The sequence below is a fragment of the Schistocerca serialis genome, chromosome 5 (assembly GCF_023864345.2).
Source record: "Schistocerca serialis cubense isolate TAMUIC-IGC-003099 chromosome 5, iqSchSeri2.2, whole genome shotgun sequence".
Lineage (NCBI taxonomy): Eukaryota > Metazoa > Arthropoda > Insecta > Orthoptera > Acrididae > Schistocerca > Schistocerca serialis.
In genome coordinates this window covers 227469720-227483133 of record NC_064642.1, presented here as the reverse complement: position 1 = coordinate 227483133, position 13414 = coordinate 227469720, and the positions used below count along the sequence as shown (strand labels likewise).

General features: G+C 47.8%; 1 non-coding gene across 1 annotated transcript; it reads right to left on the bottom strand.

Moving 5' to 3' along the window:
- Positions 1–5860: 5860 nt before the first annotated feature.
- Trnaw-cca (transfer RNA tryptophan (anticodon CCA)) lies at positions 5861–5935 on the bottom strand. Its single transcript has one exon. It is a non-coding gene; the product is annotated as a tRNA-Trp (tRNA).
- Positions 5936–13414: the final 7479 nt, after the last annotated feature.

The following is a 13414-nucleotide window of genomic DNA, read 5'->3' as shown; positions in this document are numbered from 1 at the left end:
GGAATCGACGTTTCACTCGTTGCACTTACATTTGTAGAGCTGTAATGGGGAACGTAGACATCGAAACCAATAATTTTAGACACAGATTCTATAGACAGCCAAAAACAAATCTGAAACAGATCAAGTCGCTTTTTTATTCTTAGTGGTCGAGTTCGGTTATAGCAAACTGAGACTAAAATCTTCATGAAGAGATGGGAGCATTGGCAGGATTTATCGAGTAGTGGCATACACTTAGAGCCAGTCTAATACAGTATGGTGATATTGGCATAGTTTAAATAGAACCAGTCATCAAGAATCAGTAAAATACTCCTCGGAAATTCGAAGGCGGTAGTTTAGAACTAGAATCGTCCAAATGTATCGTAACAAATGATGATTGGGAACACTGGGGCGAAAGAAGGAATATTTGCTTCGGATGAGGAAGTCATAAATAATATTCGGGAATTGCTATTTAACCTTGCAAAGTGAAAACGTGATTAAAATTGGATTTTGTTTGATTTGCCACTGAGGATACATGTAGGTTATTAAGAACTGTCTTTGCGGAAAACGAAAAACAAGTCATAAGTTGTAGATGCAACAGTCTCCAAACCTCCTGAATCATGTCCTTTGGTAAGAATTGTTGGCAGTGGACGAATTTAAATAGCCTTTTATTTTGCATCCATTAGGGCGCAGATCTCAAATGAGCATTTGTGATATGTGTGTATGTACCAGTAGTGAAATCAAATATGAAAAATAAATCAGCCACTGGTTTTTTCGTCAAAAAAACGGAAATACTTGCCAAGCACCGATCAAGTCAGGAAATGGTAAAATCTTTGGGGGCCACTAGTATACAAAATAAGAAAACACCAGATGGTTAAAGGTGGATGGCACACAATGTAAGTGAACTACCAGACATTACAGTTAAGTTCAAATGGTTCAAATGTCTCTGAGCACTATGGGACTCAACTGCTGTGGTCATAAGTCCCCTAGAACTTAGAACTACTTAAACCTAACTAACCTAAGGACATCACACACATCCATACTTGCCAACACTACGTACACTAATAGAAAGAGGCGGCCAAGATGCACGCGCTAACTTCCGCAGGCGGGCGTTAGGTCTGAAACAGGATACGTAATGAATGCTATAAAGAAAAGTACGTAGCTGCTGGAATACTTAACTTTAATCCATCATTTGTATACAGCGTTCTTGATGATACAAGTGAGACTCTCTCTAGATAAATGCAATGTAATGCTAATGGCGCCTTGCTAGGTCGTAGCCATTGACTTATCTGAAGGCTATGCTAACTAGCTGCTCTGCAAATGAGCGAGTCTTCATCCTTGTAGTCGCTAGCAAAGTCGTCCGTACAACTGGGGCGAGTGCTAGTCCGTATCTCGAGACCTGCCTTGTGGTGGCGCTCGGTCTGCGATCACTGACAGTGGCGACACGCGGGTCCGACATGTACTAATGGACCGCGGCCGATCTAAAGCTACCACCTAGCAAGTGTGGTGTTTGGCGGTGACACCACATTCCTCCCCCGCAAATCCGCGAACTGTTGTGGGGTAAGGCTTCCGCCCGCCGTGGGGAGGACCCCATGTTGACATATGCGATGAGGTGGGGAGCCTAACAACAGGCGAGGCTGTGCCACCCGCACCTGGCCATTCGGTCCGAGGGGAGCTAGGAAACGTCTGAAAACCTAGTCCAGGGTGCACGTCAACATGCGGTGTATGCGCCCGTAAAGAGACAGGAGGGGCCGAAGGGTCGACTTCCATCGCGTCGGGGTCCCCGACGCGCGAAGACGCCATGTGGTCCGGAGCGGCCAAGAGTTCCATGGCGGAGGACAGCTGGTCACGGGAAGCAATCGGCGGCGCGTGACCCAGGGAGGCGCTTGGCGGTTGCAGCGAAGCGTCCACTGCGGGCGGCCCCGGCGGGAGAACAAGCGGCGGCGGTGGCGGCGGCGGCGGCGGCGCGTCGCCATGGGGCAAAATGGAAGGCAGCGTCGGTAACACCTGGGGATGAGGCGAGCCAGTAGATGGGTCCCCAGGGCGCTGACCGGACGGCACCGTCGCTGAAAGCAGACGGCGAGCGGCAGAACCCGTGCGACGACAGAGGCGCAGCTGATTGAGATGCCAACGCACCTCACCAGAGGCCCCCAAAACCAAATATATCGCGCGGCCGAGGCAGCGAAGAATACGCCCTGCGAGCCAACGCCGTGAAACTCGATAGTTGCGATAGAATACAACGTCGCCCGGAGCAAAAGCAGGAGTCTGCCGCTGCACAGGAACCTGATGCGGCGGACGCAGCAAAGACATCAAGGTTCGATGAGGACGACCGTGGAGCAACTCAGCTGGCGAGCGACCATCTCAGGCCTGAGAGCGATACGATGACAAAAAGAGTAACAACGGGTCCTCCCGAGAATGCGACTCTTTCAACTTCAACATCTGTGACTTGAGAGTCCGGACCAATCGTTTAGCGGCACCGTTTGACTGAGACGAAAACGGCGCGGATGTCAGATGTTGAATACCATTGGCCTTGCAGAAAGACTGAAATTCCGCGGACATGAATTGTGGGCCATTGTCGGAAACAATAGTCTGTGGAAGACCTTCAATGCAAAAGATAGCAGACAACGCTTGGATGGTGGCAGATGACGTCGTGGAAGACATCCGGACAAAAAAAGGAAAATTACTGAAGGCATCTACCACAACCAACCATCTAGCATTCCAGAATGGCCCAGCAAAATCGATGTGCAAGCGTTGCCAAGGGGAAGTGGCTTTTGGCCATGCAAAGGATTTCCGCGGCGGTGCGGATTGTTGTTCGGCACACGCCATGCAAGAAGAGCACATATTCGTAATCGCAGCATCGATTCCGAACCAAGTACAGTGCTGACGAGCAAGTTGTTTCGTTCGCACGATACCCCAAAGTCCTTGGTGAAGAAGCCGTATAACAGAATACTGTAACGAACGTGGGACCACGACTCTGGACTGATCATTATCAGAACGCAACAACAAAACACCACGTCGTACAAAAAGTCTCTCCTTGTGAGCAAAAAATCTGTGAACCAACGGATCCTCTATCCGTGACTTTGACAAGGGCCATTGCGTAGCAACAAAACGCAAAACCGTAGCAAGGACAGGGTCAGCAGCTGTGGCTGTAGCTACACGACGAAAATCAATCGGAAACGATTCGACCACGTCATCGGTTTCCGAATCAATGAACATGCAAGCAAGTTCGGAAGAATCGAATGCTCTATCCTCAGCAACAGGCAAACGGGACAACGCATCGGCGTTTCCGTGCTTAGCAGTGGACCGATTCAAGATATCGTAGCGGTACTGCGAGTGGAAAATAGACCAGCGAATGAATTTCTGCGCTGTACGTGGAGGTACAGGCTTTTTCGGATGAAAAAGTGAGGTCAAAGGTTTGTGGTCTGTGATGATGGTAAAGTGACGACCATACAAAAAATCATGGAACTTAGTAACACCAAACACGAGAGCCAAAGCTTCTTTCTCGATTTGTGAATTATTTCTTTTTCGCAGACGAGAGCAATTTTGACGCAAAGGCAATAGGGCGATCATGCGATCCATCTTTGTGCGCAAGCACAGCACCGATCCCGAAATCCGATGCATCTACCATTACAAAAGGGGTTTCTGGGGATCGAATGGCGTAAGGCAAGTATTTGAAAGCAACTCCGATTTCAACTGGCGAAAAGCGCGTTCGCATTCCGTCGTCCAGACGAACGGATCACCTTTACGGCGTAAGCGATGAAGCGGAGCTGAAATGGAAGAGGCATGCGGGAGAAAGTTATGATAATAGTTAATTTTTCCCAACACACTCTGTAGCTGCTTCAAATTCTGCAGCGAAGGCAAGTCTTGTATGGCACGGAGGTGCTCTGGACTGGGATGTATGCCTTAGGCATTGATTACATGTCCCAGATATGGCAAGTCACGAGCAAAAACCACACATTTGTCCTTCCGCAACCGAAGACCATTTTGTTGCAAAACCTGAAATAATGTTCGAAGATTTGCTAAATGTTCATCTGCTGTCTTTCCGGAGATCACAATATCGTCCAGATAGTTCGCTGCAGTAGGAACCGACGCACAAACAGTTTGTAAGTATTGCTGAAACAATGCAGGGGCGGATGCACACCTGAATGGCAGTCTTTTGAATCGGTACAAACCAAGATGCGTGTTAACCACCAAGACGCGCTGGGATTCTTCGTCCACCGGCATTTGCAAGTACGAATCGGCCAGGTCCAACTTAGAAAAATATGTACCCAGGCACAGTTTGTCAAAAAGATCTTCCGGGCGGGGTAAAGGAAAAGTGGCAATCACTAGTTGTGGCTTCACTGTGGCCTTGAAGTCCACACAAAGTCGCAGTTTTCCGGAGGTTTTGGCATAATCACTAAGGGTGATGCCCAGAGAGAAGCTTGCACACGTTCAATCACACCTTGTGATTCTAAATCGTGTAATGTTCTTGCGACCTCATCACGCAATGCGTGGGGAACATTGCGCGCTCTGAAAAATTTCGGTTGCGCGTTTACTTTCAGTTCCAAATGTGCTTTATAGTTCTTAGCGCAACCAAGGCCCGGTGCAAAAACGTCTGCAAATTCTTCACATAGACGAGAAACACTGGCGGAAGGCACAGTCTGGTTCACTGATAGGACCTGATAGACTATTGACAAGTTAAACAACCGAAATAAATCTAAACCAAACACGTTCACTGCAGAAGAAGAGCGAAGGACGTAAAAAAACACAAGTTTTGTTTGTCCCTTGTATGTCGCAAGAAAGCTACACTGTCCTAACACAGGGATCGTGTGACCTGAATATGTAGTTAGCTGAACATTTGCGGCACGCAACGGAGGAGTGCCCAGTTGTTTGTACGTGCCTTTATTGAGCAATTAAACTGCAGCTCCTGTATCGAGCTGGAATGGGATCACGTTGCCATTAATGTCCAAGTCTACAAAAAGTTTATTGTCCTGCTGACGACAAAAGCGACTGTCTCGTGCAACGTGAACAGACACTGGTACTGACTCACTTGCTAATTGACGTGATATCCGGAGACGTCGACGCACACTTTTTGTGGGACGAACACAGTCACTGTTAGAAAGAGTGGCACTGGGCGGAGTGGAATTAACTACATGAATGTCCATGGGTGAAGGTTCACGAGCCTGAGTACTCTTGGTCCGATTCCGGCGTGAAGCAAAGGGCCTGGAATGGTTTTTAGTGTCCGATCTGAGCTTTTTCTGGCAAACACTTTGAACATGTCCTTTTTTATTACAGAAAATGCAAATAGCTTGGCGTGACGGGCAATTGTCACGCGAATGTCTAGTAGCACACCAAAGACATGATTTCACTGCATTTGCATGCTTGCGCGGCACATCTGGTTTAGAGCGTAGCGGCAGCTGCGCGGACGTGCGCGAGAGCTGTTTATCGTTCCGTGCAGCGCGCCCGGCGGGCCGGTTAATGTGACACATGGCTGGCGAAGTGGCAAATGATTCCTGAGCAGAGTCAAGTGTGTCTTCAGAATGAGATTTTCACTCTGCAGCGGAGTGTGCGCTGATATGAAACTTCCTGGCAGATTAAAACTGTGTGCCCGACCGAGACTCGAACTCGGGACCTTTGCCTTTCGCGGGCAAGTGCTCTACCAACTGAGCTACCGAAGCACGACTCACGCCTGGTACTCACAGCTTTACTTCTGCCAGTACCTCGTCTCCTACCTTCCAAACTTTACAGAAGCTCTCCTGCGAACCTTGCAGAACTAGCACTCCTGAAAGAAAGGATATTGCGGAGACATGGCTTAGCCACAGCCTGGGGGATGTTTCCAGAATGAGATTTTCACTCTGCAGCGGAGTGTGCGCTGATATGAAACTTCCTGGCAGATTAAAACTGTGTGCCCGACCGAGACTCGAACTCGGGACCTTTGCCTTTGGCGGGCAAGTGCTCTACCAACTGAGCTACCGAAGCACGACTCACGCCCGGTACTCACAGCTTTACTTCTGCCAGTACCTCGTCTCCTACCTTCCAAACTTTACAGAAGCTCTCCTGCGAACCTTGCAGAACTAGCACTCCTGAAAGAAAGGATATTGCGGAGACATGGCTTAGCCACAGCCTGGGGGATGTTTCCAGAATGAGATTTTCACTCTGCAGCGGAGTGTGCGCTGATATGAAACTTCCTGGCAGATTAAAACTGTGTGCCCGACCGAGACTCGAACTCGGGACCTTTGCCTTTCGCGGGCAAGTGCTCTACCAACTGAGCTACCGAAGCACGACTCACGCCCGGTACTCACAGCTTTACTTCTGCCAGTACCTCGTCTCCTACCTTCCAAACATTACAGAAGCTCTCCTGCGAACCTTGCAGAACTAGCACTCCTGAAAGAAAGGATATTGCGGAGACATGGCTTAGCCACAGCCTGGGGAATGTTTCCAGAATGAGATTTTCACTCTGCAGCGGAGTGTGCGCTGATATGAAACTTCCTGGCAGATTAAAACCGTGTGCCCGACCGAGACTCGAACTCGGGACCTTTGCCTTTCGCGGGCAAGTGCTCTACCAACTGAGCTACCGAAGCACGACTCACGCCCGGTACTCACAGCTTTACATCTGCCAGTACCTCGTCTCCTACCTTCCAAACTTTACAGAAGCTCTCCTGCGAACCTTGCAGAACTAGCACTCCTGAAAGAAAGGATATTGCGGAGACATGGCTTAGCCACAGCCTGGGGGATGTTTCCAGAATGAGATTTTCACTCTGCAGCGGAGTGTGCGCTGATATGAAACTTCCTGGCAGATTAAAACTGTGTGCCCGACCGAGACTCGAACTCGGGACCTTTGCCTTTCGCGGGCAAGTGCTCTACCAACTGAGCTACCGAAGCACGACTCACGCCCGGTACTCACAGCTTTACTTCTGCCAGTACCTCGTCTCCTACCTTCCAAACTTTACAGAAGCTCTCCTGCGAACCTTGCAGAACTAGCACTCCTGAAAGAAAGGATATTGCGGAGACATGGCTTAGCCACAGCCTGGGGGATGTTTCCAGAATGAGATTTTCACTCTGCAGCGGAGTGTGCGCTGATATGAAACTTCCTGGCAGATTAAAACTGTGTGCCCGACCGAGACTCGAACTCGGGACCTTTGCCTTTCGCGGGCAAGTGCTCTACCAACTGAGCTACCGAAGCACGACTCACGCCCGGTACTCACAGCTTTACTTCTGCCAGTACCTCGTCTCCTACCTTCCAAACTTTACAGAAGCTCTCCTGCGAACCTTGCAGAACTAGCACTCCTGAAAGAAAGGATATTGCGGAGACATGGCTTAGCCACAGCCTGGGGGATGTTTCCAAAATGAGATTTTCACTCTGCAGCGGAGTGTGCGCTGATATGAAACTTCCTGGCAGATTAAAACTGTGTGCCCGACCGAGACTCGAACTCGGGACCTTTGCCTTTCGCGGGCAAGTGCTCTACCAACTGAGCTACCGAAGCACGACTCACGCCCGGTACTCACAGCTTTACTTCTGCCAGTACCTCGTCTCCTACCTTCCAAACTTTACAGAAGCTCTCCTGCGAACCTTGCAGAACTAGCAATCCTGAAAGAAAGGATATTGCGGAGACATGGCTTAGCCTGGAGCATGTTTCCAGAATGAGATTTTCCCTCTGCAGCGGAGTGTGCGCTGATATGAAACTTCCTGGCAGATTAAAACTGTGTGCCCGGCCGAGACTCGAACTCGGGACCTTTGCTTTCGCGGGCAAGTGGTCTACCAACCCTTTTTTTTTTTTTTTTTTTTTTTTTTTTTTTTTTTTTTTTTTTTTTTTTTTTTTTTTTTTTTTTTTTAAGAACCCGACCGAGACTCGAACTCGGGACCTTTGCCTTTCGCCGGCAAGTGCTCTACCAACTCAGCTACCGAAGCACGACTCACGCCCGGTACTCACAGCCATACTTCTGCCAGTACCTCGTCTCCTACCTTCCAAACTTTACAGAAGCTCTCCTGCGAACCTTGGTACTGGCAGAAGTAAAGCTGTGAGTACCGGGCGTGAGTCGTGCTTCGGTAGCTCAGTTGGTAGAGCACTTGCCCGCGAAAGGCAAAGGTCCCGAGTTCGAGTCTCGGTCGGGCACACAGTTTTAATCTGCCAGGAAGTTTCATATCAGCGCACACACCGCTGCAGAGTGAAAATCTCATTCTGGAAACATCCCCCAGGCTGTGGCTAAGCCATGTCTCTGCAATATCCTTTCTTTCAGGAGTGCTAGTTCTGCAAGGTTCGCAGGAGAGCTTCTGTAAAGTTTGGAAGGTAGGAGACGAGGTACTGGCAGAAGTAAAGCTGTGAGTACCGGGCGTGAGTCGTGCTTCGGTAGCTCAGTTGGTAGAGCACTTGCCCGCGAAAGGCAAAGGTCCCGAGTTCGAGTCTCGGTCGGGCACACAGTTTAAATCTGCCAGGAAGTTTCATATCAGCGCACACTCCGCTGCAGAGTGAAAATCTCATTCTGGAAACATCCCCCAGGCTGTGGCTAAGCCATGTCTCCGCAATATCCTTTCTTTCAGGAGTGCTAGTTCTGCAAGGTTCGCAGGAGAGCTTCTGTAAAGTTTGGAAGGTAGGAGACGAGGTACTGGCAGAAGTAAAGCTGTGAGTACCGGGCGTGAGTCGTGCTTCGGTAGCTCAGTTGGTAGAGCACTTGCCCGCGAAAGGCAAAGGTCCCGAGTTCGAGTCTCGGTCGGGCACACAGTTTTAATCTGCCAGGAAGTTTCATATCAGCGCACACTCCGCTGCAGAGTGAAAATCTCATTCTGGAAACATCCCCCAGGCTGTGGCTAAGCCATGTCTCCGCAATATCCTTTCTTTCAGGAGTGCTAGTTCTGCAAGGTTCGCAGGAGAGCTTCTGTAAAGTTTGGAAGGTAGGAGACGAGGTACTGGCAGAAGTAAAGCTGTGAGTACCGGGCGTGAGTCGTGCTTCGGTAGCTCAGTTGGTATCAGTTGGTAGAGCACTTGCCCGCGAAAGGCAAAGGTCCCGAGTTCGAGTCTCGGTCGGGCACACAGTTTTAATCTGCCAGGAAGTTTCATATCAGCGCACACTCCGCTGCAGAGTGAAAATCTCATTCTGGAAACAATCCCCAGGCTGTGGCTAAGCCATGTCTCCGCAATATCCTTTCTTTCAGGAGTGCTAGTTCTGCAAGGTTTGCAGGAGAGCTTCTGTAAAGTTTGGAAGGTAGGAGACGAGGTACTGGCAGAAGTAAAGCTGTGAGTACCGGGCGTGAGTCGTGCTTCGGTAGCTCAGTTGGTAGAGCACTTGCCCGCGAAAGGCAAAGGTCCCGAGTTCGAGTCTCGGTCGGGCACACAGTTCTAATGTGCCAGGAAGTTTCAAGTGTGTCTTGCCTATCCAATATGTCTATCACTTGTTGAAGGGAGGGATTGACGAGTTTCAAAATTTGCTCCCGTATACGAACATCAGAAACGTTCTACGCAATTGCATCACGGACCATAGTATCTGAATAAGGGAGTCCACATTCACACTGAATAGCACAATCCCTAGTAAGGCCTTGCAAAGTTGCAACCCACTCCCGATTAGATTGACCGGCCGTACGTTTTGTACGAAAGAACGTATACCGTTTTGCAACTACATTGACTGATTCCTTGAAATATGCATCTAATGCAGACAAAATTTCTTCGTAGGACAGAGTTGCTACGTCGCGTCGGGGAAATAATTTCACTATTACACGGTACGTTTGCACCCCTACACACGACAATGAGTGAAGCTGCCGCTCGTTACCTTGAATTCTGTAGGCGGCGAGATGAAATCCAAATTGGCGTGACCACTCCATCCATGTTTCCATCGCCGCATCATACGGTGGAAAAGGGGGTGCAACTGCATGTTGCGGCTGCGGTAGCGGTGAAGCGGCGGCTGCCGCATCGCTTTGCATTGCACATTGACCCTGGACGAGCTGTCCAAGGGCATCCAATAACGCCTGCGTCTGCTGATTCTGCAAGCGATAAAATTCGGACAGTACATCTGGAGATTGTGGCGAAGCCATGACAAGTAAATTAGGGCAATACGAACGCTAATTCCTCTTTTAAGCCTCGTCGCCAAAGTATGTGTAGTGTCGGCAGACTTGCCAACACTACGTACACTAATAGAAAGAGGCGGCCAAGATGCATGCGCTAACTCCCGCAGGCGGGCGTTAGGTCTGAAACAGGATATGTAATGAATGCTATAAAGAAAAGTACGTAGCTGCTGGAATACTTAACTTTAATCCATCATTTGTATACAGCGTTCTTGATGATACAAGTGAGACTCTCTCTAGATAAATGCAATGTAATGCAAATGGCGCCTTGCTAGGTCGTAGCCATTGACTTAGCTGAAGGCTATGCTAACTAGCTGCTCTGCAAATGAGCGAGTCTTCGTCCATGTAGTCGCTAGCAAAGTCGTCCGTACAACTGGGGCGAGTGCTAGTCCGTATTTCGAGACCTGCCTTGAGGTGGCGCTCGGTCTGCGATCACTGACAGTGGCGACACGCGGGTCCGACATGTACTAATGGACCGCGGTGGATTTAAAGCTACCACCTAGCAAGAACGTCGTTTGTTCTTGAAAGACAACAAGTTTTACTTGTGCATTTATTCTTGGATAATAATTCCCCTTTGAACAACATGTAGTAAAATTGAATTAATTTATCATTACGGGTGTACAAAATACTTAGTAAGACAGGCGTTAAATTGCAATAATTCACTAAAACAAGATATTAAAAATATTGGCCTTTTTTCAAATTTTTAGACTAAAAAATTTTAAACAAAAGAGCCAATTAAAATAATTAAAACATTTCTAGACGATTTTCTTCAAGCTAATTCTAGTCCAAGACTTTAGTCGGACCGCCAATAGGTAAATACTATCAAAACTAACATAGGGATTATCGAAAAGGTTATTCAAAAAATTTGCAATAGGACTTAGAACAAGAATACAATATGTATTGAACATTAAAGAGAAAATTTCCTGTGCGAAGCCAGTTCAAGGCCTCTTGGCTGTCAACAAACCCCGTTTACAGTGCAAGTGAGATAAAGATACTCGAGCACAGACAGCCAGGACGCGCGACTCTAATCAAACAGCCAGCCGGGGCAGGAACCGCTCGACAACCGAACACAGGGCCGTAGGTAAGCCAGTCCCGCGCGGCAAGAAGCCGCCGACACGTAACACTCTCCCAGCAACATAGTAAGTGCAGATAACAAATAAGAAAGATAAGTGTCTCACTGGATCGTACTGCTAGTAAAGTTATCGTTAAATTATGATTGCACTTACAGAGCGTTTTCAGTTAGCTGATGTGTCGTAATTAATAAGCTTCACTAACAGAAATACAGAAATGGAGCTATAATTTCTTCCAGGAAGAAATGTGGTCAGCCGATGTGGTCGAGCGGTTTGAATCCTGCCCCGGGCCTCAATGTGTGTGATGTCCTTTGGATGGTTATGTTTAAGTAATTTTAAGTCTAGGGAACTGATGACCCCAGATGTTAAGTCTCATAGTGCTTAGAGCCATTTACATTTGACGAAATGTAATAAACTACTCGCTAGGGTGTTACCATTAGCCGTACCTCACAACATGCTTAAAACGTCCAGATAATAACAGTACCAGAGAGCCCACCAGCCTCACAAACATCGTGAAAACAGACATTAAAACTTAGAACAATTGGTTCTCTTGCACAAGATTTTTAAATATTTTTTGAAAGCTGGGTAAGATCCGATATAGTTATGCGTGACAGCTGCTCCCATTACATAATCATAACAACATTAACCGTGGGAAATTCTTTGAGAGAGAAGCGGATTACGGCAAGATATTTCAAAATCGCACGGAGCTGACAAGGGATTACACCATTCCCAGTCACAGAATCAAGTGGCAAGGCGTGCATGACAACTCAATGAAACACAATCGCGAACATTTGCTCAAACAGCTTGTGGAGCAGGAAATCAGTGCACAGAGCTGGACAACTTGATGCACACAACATAAGCGAAAACGACCTCGCCTTCTGCTCAGTCCTGGCTAAGAACAGTGATCGACAACTCGGGAAAGGTGTCGTGCCTAAGCACAAGCCGCGTGCGCGCCGCAAGCGCTGCTGCTGCCTCCGACTCCACGCTGTGCGAAAACTCCCGTCAACTGCCGGCCCTGCGTTCTTCGGAGGCCTCTCTCCTCAGACACGACTCCAGTGACCGCTTTTAAAGACTGGGCGAAGCAGCGATAGCCTCACAATGGAGTCACCCCGCCCCCTCACCACAACTGGTAAGACGCCATCTAAAACTTACCGACAGTGAAATGAGCCGGCCGCGGTGGCCGTGCGGTTCTGGCGCTGCAGTCCGGAACCGCGGGACTGCTACGGTCGCAGGTTCGAGTCCTGCTTCGGGCATGGGTGTGTGTGATGTCCTTAGGTTAGTTAGGTTTAAGTAGTTCTAAGTTCTAGGGGACTTATGACCTAAGATGTTGAGTCCCATAGTGCTCAGAGCCATTTTTTTGACAGTGAAATGAGACACCCCAGCTCACGAGGGCTAAGGCCCACAAAATTAAATTCAGCAAAAATGCAGTGATCTTTTCTATTTAGAACCCCAGTTTTTGGGGACGTTGTACACATAACTTTTCTAAACATATAAATAATTCGAAGATTTTACAATAATAACACATATGACAACATACTTTTTAAGGTAATTTTTATTTTACTTTTCACGGTATACTGTAGTAAGCCGAAACAAGGCCCCGGGAGTAGTCAACATTCCATTAGAACTACTGATAGCCTTGGGAGAGCCAGCCCTGACAAAATTGTACCATCTGGTGAGCAAGATGTATGAGACAGGCGAAATACCCTCAGACATGAAGAAGAATATAACAATTCCAATCCCAAAGACAACAGGTGCTCACAGATGTGAAAATTACCGAACAATCAGGTTAATAAGCCACCTCTGCAAAATACCAACACTAATTCTTTACAGCAAATGGAAAAACTGGTAGAAGCCGACCTCCGAGAAGATCTGTTTGAATTCCGTAGAAATGTTGGAACACGTGAGGCAATACTGACCCTACGACTTATCTTAAAAAATAGATTAAGGAAAGGCAAACCTACGTTTCTTTCATTTGTAGACTTAGAGAAAGCATTTGACAATGTTGACTGGAATACTCTCTTTCAATTTCTGAAAGTGGCAGGGGTTAAATACAAGGAATGAAAGGCTATTAACAATTTCTACAGAAACCAAATGGCAATTATAAGAGTCGAGGGGCATGAAAGGGATGCAGTGGTTGGGAAGGGAGTGAGACAAGGTTGTAGTCTATCCCCAACGTTATTCAATCTGTATATTGAGCAAGCAGTAAAGGAAACAAAAGAAAAATTCGGAGTAGGAATTAAAATCCATGAAGAAGAAATTAAAACTTTGAGGTTCGCCGATGACATTGTAATTCTGTCAGAGATAGCAAAGTACCTGGAAGAGCAGCTGAACGGAA